At 41.1% G+C, this 15,193-nt stretch overlaps 1 pseudogene; it reads left to right on the forward strand.

Annotated features, from left to right (window-relative positions):
- Positions 1-9,675: 9,675 nt before the first annotated feature.
- LOC112619425 lies at positions 9,676-14,751 on the forward strand (annotated as a pseudogene).
- The last annotated feature ends 442 nt before the right edge of the window (positions 14,752-15,193 follow it).

Consider the following 15,193-nt stretch of genomic DNA (forward strand, 5'->3'; position numbering starts at 1 on the left):
TTGAAAGTTTTTATAGTCACAGAAAGGTTCATTTAAATGATGTTTATAACGAATGTTAAAACAAGAAACATTTTTTTTTTTAACCACAAATTCACTATTTATGCAAAACCTCTTCAAGCTGTTGTCAAAACAAGCTGAAATGGGGGTGAGATGCTTTTCTGGGGGAGTTCCAGGTTCTAATTAACTATGACCCTTGCCCACTAGAGGTCGTTCTTCGTGAGTAACTTTTCCCTAGGCAGTTGGCATCCTGTGAAAGACAACATCCTTATTTCTGTGGCATTTCGGTCACGTTTTTAGAAGGACACATATTTCTTATGAACTAAGCTAAATTTGTACTAGGAAGCTGCCCAGTGTCTAAGTTTCACTTTGACTTTTCAACTCAAAACGGACCACAAATTTTTTGTTGTTCCAATAAAACTTTATTTACAAATATAGACAGTGGGCCATATTTCGCTTGAAGTCTGTCAATCCCTAGGTTAGCAGACAAATTTTTTAAACAAGAAAAATAGAGTTGATGCAGCCTTTCTCTGCAAGGGAACACGGCCTGGGAAATAGAGGTCTGGAGCAAAATGTGAGTCCGCAGAATACAAAGGATACAAATGAAGAGATGCATAGGGCCAGGTATGGGGCCAGCGGCATGGAGCTTCCACGCCCTCGCTGGGCGCGCCAGTCTCCAGGGACCTCCGTGTGCTCAGCTATCCGGAAGCTCCCAGACCACACATTTTGACATACAGCAGCTTTACTTTCACTGCTGGCCCGTGTCCACCTAGATGTCTGGGGGACTTTTGTTACTTCTTGATCTCTTTCCCTTCCTTGATGTTGGAGATCCACTTATGAACATCTTTATTAAATTTCTGTTTTCTTCTCTCTGTCTCTCATTCTGACACTGACATTCTGACAAAAGCAAAAAACACTTGCTTCCTGCTTTTTGATTTTAGAAAAGATTCCAGGAACACACCTGGGAAATACTTTTAAAGGAGGCAGTTTCAGCAAGGAGAGTGGTAGGAAAGATAAAACCTGTTTGCATCCTAATCTTTCTGGTTTGCTTGTCCATTATCTTTGGAGATAGCATAATTTTCACTAGGATGCTGTGTAATCATGAAGCTAATGAAATTTAAGCTTCAAGACCCTCACTTGTGTAAATCCTTTCTAAGGCCCTGTACCAAACTTTGTTTTCATCGATTTTTATTTTTCTTAAAGTCATGACCCTCTAAAACTAGTCCATCTCTCGTTTCAGGACTTTGGAGTCAAGTGGGTGTGTAAATTTTAGACCTGTGTGAACTTGGGGAAGTAAGTTCTCCCTAGGCCTTAATTTTCTTGTCTGTAAATAGTATCTTTTATCTTGGGTTTCTTGAGAAGTCAGAAAACATGTCATTTGCTTTTCCCAATTCCCTGAACATATTAGGGGACTTCATGATGGAAAGAACCCAGAGAGAAAAGGACAAATCCATATTTAGATTGAATTTCTTGGGGCCTTTGTAGGGAGATGTCCAGGAAGCAAGAGGACACTCTGGACAACAGATCAAAAGGGGATGAGGAGCAGACATGTTGGGTGAGGCCAGTGCCCAGGCAGTTACTGAAGCCAGAGTTGGGTGAAGGAAGTATCTGTGTGGCAGGAAGGAAGAAGTGGGAGTCTAAGCCCAGCACAGTGTCCAGGGTGAGGCCTGAACTTCAGAAGTTCACATTTCATTTTTTGCGGGTAATTTATAAATCTTGCACCCCATTCCTCAGGACTTATTCATTCAGGACCCTGTTCTCATTGATCCTGCTGTCCTAAGTGTGACAACCATTGGGAGTCCGTTTAAAATTAATGATTGCAATACCCAGAGTAGTCACTTGAGGGCAGCACTGCGCAAGGGTTATTCAACCAACATCGTTCATTTAACAGATACTTATTGAGGACATGTTGTGTGCTAAGCAAAGTTGTAACTAGGGTCAAGGAAAGCTTTCCTGAGGAAGTGACCCTCGACCCATGTAGCAGGATGGGGTGGAATTAAATAGGGAAGGAAGAGGTGTTCCAGGTAAAGGTAGCAGCATGTGCTAAGGCTCTGTGATGGCAGAAAGTCTGGGAGTGGGGGAAGAAGGGACAGTGAGATGGTAGTTGGAAAAGCGAGTGGGATGTGGAGGCAGATCGGGGTTAGAGCTCAGTTTCTAGAGCCTATTCACATTTTCTGAGCGGTTACTACATGTCAGGCCCTTTCCTATAACTTATTTCAAGGAAAGTGATAGTAGTCCCATTTTGCAAAGGCACAGAGGTGTGGCTACCACCAGTCTTTCTTCAAGGCACCTTTCCTTCCCAGAGCATCCTTGTCTCCACTGGACACTAAGTCCTACCTTTCCTTCAACACATGGGTCAATTGTGTCTTCAAGTTGAATATCTTACCGATCTTTTTGTGCATACATCCTGTCCTGGTGACTGGGCAGTTCTCCCTAAGCCAGAGGTTCTACTGATACTGTGTGTCCTCAGCATCTAGCCCAGAGATGACCACTAGGGGGTGCTCTGTTCCAGTCGGTTCCTATCTGGAAGTAGGCACAGGAGACGGCGATGTGGCTGATCAAATGACATGGTGATGTAGTAGATCTTGGCTCCACTTCACCGCTCCCTGAATCCATGCATTTGGTCACGAGACTTTGCAGACTTTACAGATAGAGTATACTTCCCAGGCCCTCAAATCTGGGTTTGGTCTTGTGACTTGCTTTGCCAATGCAGTGTGGCAGGAGTGATGGTGTGCCAGATGCAAGCAATATATATATTTGTCAACTGGAATTTCTCCTATACTTTTGCTCTATTTAGTCTCATTTTTAAGGAGATAAAATATGAATTATATTTTAAATATTTTTATTGCTTACAATAGCTCAAATTCATTTATTTTTATCTGCTGTCTTACTTTCCATTATATGAATAAATCCTATTCTAGTTATTCATTTCCCTATTGATGGGATTTAGGTTGTTTGAAGGTTTTGTTTTTGGTTTTGGTTTTTTTTTACTGATAAAGAAACAAAATGGAAAATATTTCTGTGCTTGCCTCCTGTGTACCTAAGTGAGACTTTCTCATGGGTATATACTAGGAAGCCATGGGATACTCACATCTTCAAATTTACTAAAATATTACTAAATTGCTTTTCAAAGACCTTGAACCAATCTCTTCTCCCACCATTAGTAAAGAAGAATTCTCATTTCTCCACATTTGGCATCACCTGGTGTTGCCATACTAACTTGTGTAGGTTTTTGCCAATCTGATAGGTCTGAAATGGTATCTGGTTGATATTTTAATGTTCATGTCCCTGATTTCCAAAGATGTTGAGCTTCTTTCTTTGTGTTCATTGGCCTTCCAATGAATTCCTGTGAGTTGACGATGCATATCCTCTATTTTCCTTTTCTTCTTCCTTTTTTTTGTTTTGCTCCTGAAAGTCTGTCTTCACATGATCTTAATATTTTATATTCTATATCATGTATATCTGTATATTATATAAAGATAATATATTAAAGACTACAATATAGTGTATGCAATACATTTAAAATACATATTATTTGTATATTTGGTTGCTAATATGCACTGCAAAGATCTTCCAGTATTTTATAACAATTTTATTGAGATGTAGTTCATATATCATACAATTCAACCATTGAAAGTGTACAATGGGTTTTTGTTACAATTTTAGAACATTTTCACAAGCTTAAAAAAAAAAAACCCTCACCTTTTGGCTATCACTTCCCTATTCCCCCATCCCCAACCCTAAGCAACCACCAACCTACCTTCTGTCTCTATAAATTTGCCTATTCTGGACATACAAATGGAATCATATAATATGTGGTCTATTGTGACTGACTTCTTTCATTTTGCCTCATTTTTCAAGGTTTATCCATGTTGCAGTATGTATCAAAACTCCATTCCTTTTTATGACCAAATAATATTTCATCATAGGGATATGCTACATTTTGTTTCCCCACTCATCAGTTAAAGTAATGTTTACTGAAAAATGTAACGAAATTCAAAACTGTTTTTAATAGCATCTGATTTCTACTCATCTGATCTGGTTGCTTACCCCTGACCTCTCCTCACACACACAAAAAGTTTGTTTTTGTTTTTTGTTTTTTGGTTTTTTTACCATGATGATCAAAAAGTTTCTGACTGGCTTTGAACTTTACTTCACTGGCGAGAATCCTCCATTCCAATCCCCATAAAGAGGCAGGCCTGGGGACCCTTGTTATCCTGTGTGGCCTGGGATCAAGAGCATCAGCATCACCTGAAGCTCGTTAGAAACGCCGACTCTCCAGTCTCCCAGACCTGTCTGGATTAGACTCTGAACTTGAAGGAGATCCCCAGGTGAGTCCTGTGCCCATTTGCTTTGACAAGCTCTGCCCTGGACCACTCTTTCTTACCCAGGTCCGCGTTGAAATCACCTGGAAGCCTTTGAGAACAATGCCAAGGACCTGCCCGCCTTTCTGAGATTCTGATTTCACTGCTTTAGAGTGGGTACCAGACTTAGCGTGTCTCCAGAGCTCCCAGGGGATCCCACTGAATAGCCAGACCTGATGCAGATCTCTTTGAGGAACAATCCCAACTTTTTTCTGTAAACCACTGTCATTTAGGGATGTTTAGTCGACATGATTTAAGCCACCAAATTTGCAATTCTGTGAAGCAAAACTCACTGGTTCTCAGTGAAGCAGCTGCAGGCCCCTTTTTAAAGGGACTGGAGTATGACGGCCAGTTACACCTTATGAGAGGGTGTTCAAAGTTCTGTTGACAAAGATGATTTGTGTTTCTAAGAAAACACAGCTGAAGCCCTGTGAAGGGTAGGTTGCCAAGGATGTGATAGTTTTTCTTGGTTCATTTTCAGTTCCCTGTTTACAAATTTGCTCTGCAAATTTGGAATGGCTACTACTTTAAGCAGCGTTTACCCAAAAATGACTTCTTCCTTACTCCTGCCAACAGAGTAAATACAATAAGAACGGACATCTTGGGTAGACATCAGGATGTCTCTTTTTAAATAAACCCCATCCTGATCTTATCTTTGCTAAGGAAGCTGTGGCAGCCACAAGCTGTCAAATCAATTTCCCTCCTTTCTCATCCCTCCGAGGATTTCCTTAATGCATGTGTTTCTGTTCCCTGTCATGTCACTGGGCTCACACAGCAGTCACCACAGTAACCATCTCACGGGTGGGGTGGGGAGTTCAGTATCCACCCTTCGTATCCACAAAAGGCTTTGCCACCTTACTGGGGGGTTGTCTATGTTTCCTTGTCATTTACAACCCTGTCCCATTTCTGTTCCAGATAGTGGCACAGTAATGCTCCAGATGGAGGCCACTTTTCTTGGAGTTAAAGGAAACAGGAGAGGGATGTGTGGTGTTTGCGCCATGCATCCTGCCATTATCCAACTCACAGATACGCGTGTGCGTCCTCTGGACTTTCTGGCTATGGTCTTTTCAGCCACCCCAGAGATTGTGTCACCTTGGCTTACCGAAGGGAGTGACCACATGAGAATCAAAGGCCCCGGGGTTCCTGAAATCTACACCAGGCAGGGCACATACAGGTGTCAAATCGCTTCTTGGGTTCTCTCCATAAGCAGCTAAATGACTACGCTGTTAACTTGATCTATTTCTCTCATACTGGGCCAGCAAACCCTGCTTTATTTTCCAGATACCTAGTGCTAATTCTCCTGTGTTTGTGACACGTTACAAATTCCAAATCTGGGCTATTTTTCTACTACTTGAGGCAGATTCCTTAGAGGTTTTTAATCTGATAAAGAGTTCTCAAACCTGGACAATCCAAGGTGTGAGTCTCAGTTTGAGAGAGGACAGACCTCCTTTGACCCAGCAAGTCAGAGATCTTTCCTGGGTGGTGAGTTCTGTGCCCACAGAAGCAAGCATGGCTTGCTTAGCAGTACAGTACCTTGAGCCTGCCATGGACAATTACTTCTGGTTTTGATCTTCAGTAAAGACTTTTGCTTCATTTTCTGGTACACTGCCTTTCTGATCACATTACAGGTCTGCACCTGCGTGTCTGTGCGCATGTGTGTGTCCTTTGTAAATAACAGCCTGTTCTTTTCTTTCAGCCAGTCCTTGCCTGCTCCCCTGCCCTGGCTTTTTTATTTTTTAAACTGGTTTCATTCTTGTAAATCAGAACTCCAATAACAATTGAGTAACCTGGCCTGAGGTCCCTGTCTCCTGGAGGTGGGAGGATGCACACAATGCTTATTGGCAATTTCCACAGAAGTGTGTTGAGCCACTTGCAGTGCGATTTATTTTTCCTCCAGAACAACTGATCACAACTTCTGAGACATCTCTGATGTCCTCTGCAAACTCCAGCGTGCATGTTCCTGCATGTGCTCTATTGACAAGGATTTGATGTGAACATCGTTTCTTTCAACTTTAGTACGTGTATCTGCGGAAGAATCTGTGTTCTTGTTGGTTCACAGAGCTGACTTCTTTGTTGGTTTCTAAGACAGCTTTCTGAAACAACAGGCTGGGGTGTGTGAGTGTGTGTGTGTGTGTGTGTGTGTGTGTGTGTGTAGAGGAGGAGAGAGAGAGAGAAACAGTGCCCCATGGATTGATTTCATTTGATCATTATGCCTAGGTTTCCAAGTCTGTCTGTTACTCCATTGCGTCCCTGTACTGTCATGCCTCTCTTCTACTCCCTTTTCTTTCTTTTTTTCTTTCTTTTCTTTTTTTTTTTTGAGACACAGTCTCACTCTGTCGCCCAGGCTGGAGTGCAATGGCGTGATCTCGGCTCACGCAACCTCTGACTATCAGGTTCAAGTTATTCTCGTGCTCAGCATCCCAAGTAGCTGGGATTACAGGCATGTGCCACCACGCCCAGCTAACTTTTTGTGTGTTTTTAGTAGAGACAGGGTTTCACCATGTTGGCCAGGCTGGTCTGGAACTCCTGACCTCAGGTGATCTGCCCGCCTCAGTCTCCCAAAGTTATGGGATTACAGGTGTAAGCCACTGTGCCCAACCTTCTCCCTTTTCTTTCTCTGCCCCCTCTTGCTTATTTTCTTCATTCCTAACCATCACATCCAGTTTCATCCACTTTAACACAGAACATTATATATGATTCTAAATTAATTGAACTGAAGAAGTTTTACTGTTCTCTGTTATTAAACGTCAGCAGAATAGAATGATTTCTTTTTCTTCTTAAAGAAAGGAAAAGAGTGGTAATTAAAATGCTTTCTTTTTCCTCTTTAGTTTTTTGGATGCCATATATATGATTTTGATGTCAAAATTTCAATCACCCTATATGATCCCATTTTTTTTCAGTTTGTATTAAACCAAGAGCATTTTCCCGTAGTATTAAATATCCTTAGGAAATATACTTAACCATGTATAAGTTGATGGCATTTTTAGTGTTTTGTTTTAATTTGGGGATACACAACCTAATATATCCATTGGTCTATTGCTAGTGGTAGAATTACAGGATTTGAAGGGTAGATTTTCAAAGCTTTCAATAAATATGACTCAACTGCCTACCAGCCACGTATGAGTGCCCAGGTTAGGCGCCCATGCATCTGGCATGGAGCAATATCTTGGAAAATACAACTTTGCTCATTTAATAGGCGAAAATGGTATCTTCATATTTTCAATTTGCATTTAAGTATCAGTAAGTTGAAGATCTGGAGATAACAGCATTTAGAAAAGGAAAAAGTTTACTTGCAAGAAATATGGGGACCTCAGAAGGAACTGCTCATCAGATAAAAAACACAACAGGTCATTAACACCAAACACTGCAAAATTACCAAGGTGACTGAATTTACAGTTGGTGTGTTCATGACAGAAAACCAGCAATTTTCTTACGGGGTTATCATTTCTACCAAGGCTGGAGTAGTCTTCAGACAGCAGTTTTGCAAAAGTCTGGGATAAAGTTGTTGCATTAAATAGTCAGCAACTTACAGGAAATGCTCTGGAGTTCATTTATTTGGGGGGCTAGGATTAGAGAGGGTTCAAAATGTTTGTTTTCTTCTAACCATGGGACGTGACGGAGGCAAGAGACCTGTTTTGCTTCCATGAGGTTTTTCAGGTGTAGACAGGACTGTGTATTTCTGCTTGCATAACTATATGTGTCTTTTGCCCTGTTTAATTTTACTGGGACTTACCTTTTGCTTATTGAAATTTGCTATACATTAAAACTCCATTGTCCTAAAATGTAAAAAAAATAGCTTTCAGTGTCATTTGCCTTTTCGTTTATGATATTTTTATCATAACTAACACTTTCATCTTTATGTAATCAAACTGTTCAATTAGTTTCCTTATAATTTCTGCTTTGGCACCACACTTAGAGAGTCCTTTTCAGTCGGGTGTGGTGGCTCACGCCTGTAATTCCAGCACTTTGGGAGGCCAAGGCGGGCGAACACTGTATAACTCCACTTATATGAGGTACACAGAGTAGCCAAATTCATGGAGACATAAAGTGTAGTGGTGGTTCCAGGGACGTGGGGGAGGGGAGGGTGGGGAGTTGATTAATGAGTACAGAGTTTCATCGTAGGAAGATGAAAAAGTTTTGGAGGTGGATGGTGGTGATGACTGTGTAACAGTGTTCATGTGCTTAATGCCATTGAACTATACACTTAAAATGATTAAAATGGCAAGTTTTATGTATATTTTACCACATTTAAAAGATATTTTTGCTTACATTTCCTCTTAATACTTTATAATTGCATTGTGTACTTTTCAGAACTATTCTGGCTGTGAAAGCACCAGCAATTCCTATCTACACTTCAAGTTTACCCATTGGTGGTGACAGGTGGTGGTTGGGTGCCTGGTGAAAATGAAATCAAGGCTGAGTTAGAAATGAGGACAGACCTTGAGAGATGGAGTCAGGCGTGCTCCTCAGGCTCTTTTGATGACAAGGAGCTTGGATTTTCTTAGACTACCTGTCCCACTTACTATCACTGTATAACAAACGACCCTAAAACTTGGTTGATTAAGCAAAACCATTTTATTATATGTCACAACTACATGGTCGCTGCACGGTTTTTTTGACCTGCCCTTGGAAGACACATCGTGTTACTTCCACTGCACTCTGTTGACTATGGTAGTGTCAGCTCAGACTCAAGGGGAAAGGAATCATAGGCCCCGTCCTGATGTGGGAGTGGCAAGGTCACACTGAGGAGAGCATGTGGGATGGAGGTTGTAGCCATCTTTGAAAAATAGAATCTCCTCCACTGCTAAGAAAAAGAGGATTTATTATAAAAATACAAAAGACTAGAATTAGGAAAACCCTAGAATGGACCAGTTGCTCTGTCTCTGACCTCTGCATGTCTGCTTTGCCCTCTTTCTATTCAGTTTCTCTTGGTCTTGTTTGGTTTCCCTCAGCCTCTGCTCCTTCCCAGCACACTGGCCTTTGCCCTGCTATGGCCTCTCCAGCCTTTCTCAAGCTTCCCCGAATGTGTTAGTTCAAACTCCGGAGAGAGGCTCTGACTGGCTCATCTCATATGTCTCAGCAACACTTGGTCCAATCAAATGGAGGGGCTGGCACAGGCGGGGAGTAAAGGGAAAGAGGAGCTGGGCGGCTCTCAGATCACCCTGCACTGGTTCTCACACCTGGCTGCATATTCGGATCACCCACGCAGCTTTAAAAACAGACCCATGGCCTGGGTCCCACCCTCAGAGATTCTGATTCAACTGATCTGGGGTTAGAGACTAAGCATGTGTGTTGTTTTAGATGCGTGGTACCCATGCTTCTCCCGAAACCAGGGAAATTTGCTGCTCGCTGTGATGACCGGGGAATAGCCGGCAGGTGTGGACAGTAAGCTAGCCCAGGGAGTATCATTTATCAGACAGGGAAAGAAAAACCGGCTTTTCTTGCTTTTTAGCATGTGTTGTTGCTTGTGTTGTTTTTTTCACAAATCTCAAAGAAATTGTGAACTCGAAGAGACCTTAGAGACAATCTAATTCAACACATTCATTTCCAGGTATGGAATAGGGCAACCAATTCGTCCTGGTTTAGCTGGGACTGCCCCAACTTTAGCATTGGAAGTACTGCTACATCCCAGGGAAATCCCTCAGTCCCAGGCAAACCGAAAAGGCTGTACCTTATATAGAAACTCTAACCCATTAGCAGTCACTGCTTGTCCGCCCTGCCCCCAGCTGCTGGCAACCATTTATCCACTTTCTGTCTGTATGGATTTGCATATTCTGGACAGTTCATATAACTGGAATCCCACAATATGTGGCCTTTTGTTTCTGGCTTATTTCACTTAGCATGTTTTTAAGGTTCATTCATGAAGCAGCAGGTGCACACACTTCATTTCTCTTTATGGCTAAATAACACTCCCTTATATGGCTTTACCACATTCATCTGTTGATGGACATTTGGGTCATTTCCACTTTTGGGCTATTATGAATAATAGCTCCTGTGAACATGTGTATGCAGGTTTTTGTGTGGACATGTCTTTGGTTTTCTTGGGTATACACCTAAGAGTGGGATTGCTGGGTCATATGATAACTCTATGTTTAACATTTTGAAGAACTGCCAGACTTTATTAAAGTGTCTGTATCATTTTATGTTTGTACCAGCACAAATATGAAGATTCTAATTCCTCCATAGCCTCACTAGCACCTGTTATTATCTACCTTTTGATTCTAGCCATCCTAGTAGGTGTGAAGTAGTATCTCATTGTGGTTTTGATTTGTGTTTCCCTGATGATTAATAATGTTTAACAACTTTTCATGTGCTTATTGGCCATTTGTGTATCTTCTTAAAGAAATGTGTATTCAGATCCTTTGCTCATTTTAAAACTGGGTTATTTATCTTTTTATTACTGAATTGTAAGAGTTCTTATCTATTCTAGATACAAGCCCCTTGTCAGATACATGATTTACAAATATTTTCTTCTTTTCAGTGGTTTTCTTTTTCATTTTCTGGAAGATGTCCTTGAAGCATAATAGTTTTTAATTTTGATGAAGTCCCATTTATCTATTTTCTCTTTTGTTGCTTGTGCTGTTGGTGTTATAGCTAAGAAACCATTACCTAATCCAAGACCATGAAGATTTAAGCCTATGCATTCTTTTAAGAGTTTTATAGTTTAGCTCCCACATTTATTTAGGTCTTTGCTCCACTTTGATGAAGTTTTGTATATGGCATGAAGTAGGAGTTCAATTTCGTCCTTTCGCACATGGCTATCCAGTTGTTTCACCACCATTTTTGAAGAAACTTCCTTCTCCACTGAATGGTCTTGGCACCCTTTTAGAAAACAAGTTGACCATAGATGTATAAATTTCTGTCAAGACTCTCACTTCTATTCCATTGACCTATATATCTATCCTTACACCAGTACCAAACTGTCTGGACTACTACAGATTTGTAGTAAGTTGTGAAATAGAGGAATGTAAGTCCTCCAACTTAATTCTTCCTTTTTAAGACGATTGTGGTTATTCTGGATACCTTGAATTTCCATATGATTTTTCTTTTTAGTTTTTCTCATTACTGTTGGGTTTATTTTTTTTAATTAATTAATTTTAATTGACAAAAATAGTATATATCACGTGCAACATGTTTTGAAATATGTATACATTATGAAATGGTTAAATTGAGCTAATTAACAAATCCATATGATTTTCAAGATCAGTTTGTCAATTTCTACAAAAAAATCCAGGTGAGATTTTGATAAGGACCGCATTGAAACTATGGATCACTCCAGGGCGTATTCCCATCTGAGCAATGTTAAGTCTTTCGATCTATGGACATGGGATGTCTTTTCATCTGTGTAGGTCTTCACTGATTTCTTTCAGCAGTGTTTTGTAATTTGAGTGTACTAGTCTTATACTTCTTATGTTAAACTTATTCCCAAGTAGGTTACTCTTTTTGATACTATTATAAATGGAAATGGAATTTTTAGATTAATTTCATTTCCAGATTGTTTACTTCAGAAAAATCAGAAATACAATTGATTTTTGTATATTGATTTTACCTCCTTGCTGAACTTGTTTATTAGTTCTAGTAATTTTTAGTGGATACTTCGTAATTTCATATATACAAGACCTATGTCTGCCAATAGATAACATATAGTTTATTTCTTCCTTTCAAATATAGATGCCTTTTATTTTATTTTCTTTCCTAATTAATTTGTCAGTTAGTTGAATGTTGAGTAGAAGTGGTGAGCACAGACATTCTTATCTTGTTCCTGATTTTAGGAAAAAAGCATTTGTCTTCCACCATTGTGTATGATACTATCTATGAGCTTTCTTTTTGTCGATGCCCTTTATCAGGTTTAAGAAGTTCCCTTCTAGTCCTGGTTAGTTGAGTGTTTTTGTCATGAACGTATGTTCAATTTTGTCAAATGCTTTTCCTGTGTCTACTGAGATGACCATGTGGCTTTTGTCCTTTTTTCTATTCATGTGGTATATTACATGATTTATTTTCATATATTGCCAACCTTGTATTCCTAGGATAAATCCCACTTGGCCACGGGGTGTAATTCTTCTATTTCACTGGTATTTTGTTAAAGGTTTTTGACTACATTTATAAGGGATATTGATCTGGAGTTTTCTTTTATTGAGTTGTCTCAGGTATCAGGGATAATACTGGCATCATGGAATGAGTTGGGAAATGTTCCCTCCTCTTCTACTTTTTGAAAGAGTTTGTGAAAATAATGGTATTCCTTCTTTTTCAAATGTTTGATAGAATTCACCGAGTGAAGCCATCTGAGTCTGGGGCTTTCTTTGTGAGTAGTTATTTGATTACTAATTCAATCTCTTTACTTGCTGTAATTCTCTACATAGCATTCATCTTGAATGTTTACACAATACTGTGTCAGGTCCAGTGCTAGTTCTTAAATTTCTTTTGGGAGGTTTGGACACTAAGAAGAGGGAAAGGGGCTAGATTCGTTCATTCATGTGGGTGTTCTTTCAAAACATGTATTGAGTACCCCTGGCTGTGTTCTGTGCTCAGCCCTGAAACTACTAAGACAAAAAAAGACAGCCACAGGAACTACCCTTAGGACGAAGGAGTGAACAAGCTGATTTCAGATCAGAGTCTGGGTGGCCACCTGCTGAGTGTGAGAGGAGACCCAGCAGTACTCATTGGTGTTGGAGTCGTTCTTAGCTCCAAACAAACAATGATGCCTCAGAGTCTTCTGGCACTTTGTAGGTTATAAAGTGCTTTCACTTATAAAATCTCATCACAGTTGATCCTTAGAGGCAATTCAGCAAAGTTCATTATCCCTCTTTGCAAAAGATGGAAAACCAATGTTCAGAGAAGGTCAGTATGAATTTAAACTTTTAGGCAGTGCTTCTCCTGTACTAACCCCATGTAAGGCCCTAGGAGATAAAGATATGACAAGGTTCTTGCCTTCAAGGAGCTGTCAGTCTGAGACAGAAAGAAAGAGACAGGAAGTCAGAGAGACGTAACAGTATATGATGGTCATCTCACAGGGTGAAATGGAGGCAGAGAGGAGGGAGTTCAGAAATGGTTTCACCATGAATGTGACCCTTAAAATGTGGCTGGGAGCAACCTGGACATTACACCAGGAAATAACAAAAGTCATTCAGAACTGGGATGACTATATGTCCTAGTTTCCCCAGGATAATACGTTTGCTTCTGTTGTCACAGTTTAAGTATCAGTAGCACCCTTTTTTCTTCTCAAAATACATGTTTGCTATATGCATGCTTTCAAAGTATTTCCCTAAAAAACTGTTGTAATTATGAAGGAAAAAATAGTAACTTTACCGTAGAGAAATCTGGCAGATGCTTAATCCAGTAACGAAGATTAATATCTTCACAGATGGTACCGATGGACATCATGTGCCTCCTGTTAAGATGTGCTGAGAGCTTTCCGCGCTCCCCACAGAGTGGTCCATACGGCGTTGTTCTGGATTCCAGTCGTAACTTAAAGGGAAACTTTCACAATATCCGGAGCCCTTGATGTCCTACAAATGAACGAAGAGGATGTCCTTAAGTTCCTTGCATCAGGAACCCACTTAGGTGGCACTAATCTTGACTTCCAGATGGAACAGTACATCTACAAAAGGAAAAGTGATGGCATCTACCTCCTAAATCTGAAGAGGACCTGGGAGAAGCTTCTGCTGGCAGCTCGTGCCATTGTTGACATTGAAAACCCTGCTGATGTCAGTGTCATATCCTCCAGGAATACTGGCCAGAGGATCGTGCTGACGTTTGCTGCTGCCACTGGAACCACTCCAATTGCTGGCCGCTTCACCCCTGGAACCTTCACCAACCAGATCCAGGCAGCTTTCTGGGAGCCACAGCTTCTTGTGGTTACCGACCCCAGGGCTGCCTCTCACGGAGGCATCTTATGTTAACCTACCTACCATTGTTCTGTGTAACACAGATTCTCCTCTGCACTATGTGGACATTCCCATCCCATGTAACAACAAGGGAGCTCACTCAGTGGGTTTGATGTGGTGGATGCTGGCTCGGGAAGTTCTGCACATGCATGGCACCATTTCCCGCAAACACCCGTGGGAGGTCATTCCTGATCTCTACTTCTACAGAGATCCTGAGGAGATTGAAAAAGAAGAGCAGGCTGCTACTGAAAAGGCTGCGACCAACAAAGAATTTCAGGGTGAATGGACTGCTCCAGCTCCTGAAGTCACTGCTACTCAGCCTGAGGTTGCAGACTGGTCTGAAGGTGTGCAGGTGCCCTCTGTGCCTATCCAGCAGTTCCCTACTGAAGACTGGAGCGCTCAGCCTGCCACGGAAGACTGGTCTGCAGCTCCCACTGCTCAGGCCACTGAATGGGTAAAAGCAACCACTGAATGGTCTTAAGCTGTTCTTGTACGGGCCCTTAAGGAACATGGAAATAAGGTTGATGGAAAATAAACATCAGTTTCTTAAAAAAAAAAAACAAAAAAATGTGCTGAGAAGGGCCGGGCACAGTGGCTCACGTTCATAATTCCAGCACTTTGGGAGGCCGAGGCGGGCAGACCACATGAGGTCAGGAGTTCGAGCCAGCCTGGCTAACATAGTAAAACCCCATCTGTACTAAAAATACAAAATTAGCTGGCCATGGTGGCGTGTGCCTGTAATCCCAGCTACTCAGGAGGTTGAAGCAGGAGAATTGCTTGAACCCAGGAGGTGGAGGTTGCAGTGAGCCGGGATCACGTCACTGCACTCCAGCCTGGGCAACAGAGTGAGACTCTGTCTCAAAAAAAAAAAAAAAAAAAAAAAGGAAGAAAGAAAACAAAAGAAAAAAAATGTGCCAAGAAGGACACAACAGCACTTTTGTGATATTG

The sequence above is a fragment of the Theropithecus gelada genome, chromosome 2 (genome assembly GCF_003255815.1).
Source record: "Theropithecus gelada isolate Dixy chromosome 2, Tgel_1.0, whole genome shotgun sequence".
In the NCBI taxonomy this organism is placed as follows: Eukaryota; Metazoa; Chordata; class Mammalia; order Primates; family Cercopithecidae; genus Theropithecus; species Theropithecus gelada.